The 1,207-nt window shown below is 43.2% G+C and overlaps 1 protein-coding gene across 1 annotated transcript in view; it reads right to left on the reverse strand.

The window, feature by feature from the left end:
* The window catches only part of LOC101860204, a gene marked incomplete at its 3' end in the record, with an annotated part of 18,954 nt that overhangs the window by 13,700 nt on the left and 4,047 nt on the right, over positions 1-1,207 (reverse strand).

Below are 1,207 nucleotides of genomic sequence, written 5' to 3' on the forward strand. Positions count from 1 at the left end.
GGGGGGGGGTGATGGGCTGTACATCCCCATAGGAATGCACCCCCTCCCCCTGACATTTTTATTTCTATATACTGTCCCACTCTCTGTCCCAGCCCACCCTCACCCCACCAATCCAAGCTACGAAACCAATACCACAATATAAAACAAACAGAAATACTACATCATCAAAAACACCATACGAAACATCCAGATCATCACCTTCATCATCGCATTATCAAATACACCACATCAAAAACCACATCATGACCACATCACCTTTATCACCACATCAAACAACGCATTATCACCTTCATCACCACAACAAACAAAGCACTATCACCTTCTTTTATCACCACATCAAATGCACCACATCAAATAACACATCACCACCTTTATCACATCATCAAACAATACACCATCACCTTCCTTCATCACCCCATCAAATACACCACATGGCATCAAACAACTCATCACCACCTTTATCACCACCTTCATCTCCTTATCAAACAAAACATCATCACTTTCGTCACAACATCACCAAATATACCACATAAAACAACTAAATCACTATACTAATCACCCTCTCAGCCCCCTCACATCGTCAGAGCATGACTCACCAGAGATCCCAAAGAAATGTTGGGCGGAACGGGGACTGCGTTCATCTCCTGCACCAGAATTTGTCTGAGCCCCTGAAAGAAAGAGAACGGGGAAAATGTGTTGAGATGTCCTGTCATGTCTGTTTTTTTAAATTGCTGTTTTTGTTTGTTTGTTTTGATTTGTTTGGGTTTTTTTGCTTTGCATGTTTTGCTTTGATTGTTTGTTTTTGTTCGTTTGATTTTTTTTAACAACTCTTATATATCCAAGAGAGGCTTCAATTCTGGGTCAGAATTAATTTTGAGTTTTGACCGGATACCCGCTAGAGGAGCCTACTTTTTTCTGTTTTAGAACCGCCATAGGATCTTCGATTTGCAAAACTTCCACACGGGACCTCCGAAAGTTGTGAAATAATTTACACTCCGCTCGCCATAACACGCCTGTTTGGTGTCAGTTGTACAAGATGGACGGTACCTGTGTAGTCGAGCTCGCCCTCTTCCCGTCCCTTCCTCCTCTCCCCCCTCCCCCAACACACACACACACACAGACACACACACACACACACACACACACACAGACACACACATACACACACACACTCTCTCTCTCTCTCTCTCTCATATACACACAGGCG

Source organism: Aplysia californica, unplaced genomic scaffold, assembly GCF_000002075.1.
Source record: "Aplysia californica isolate F4 #8 unplaced genomic scaffold, AplCal3.0 scaffold00818, whole genome shotgun sequence".
Taxonomy (NCBI): Eukaryota; Metazoa; Mollusca; class Gastropoda; order Aplysiida; family Aplysiidae; genus Aplysia; species Aplysia californica.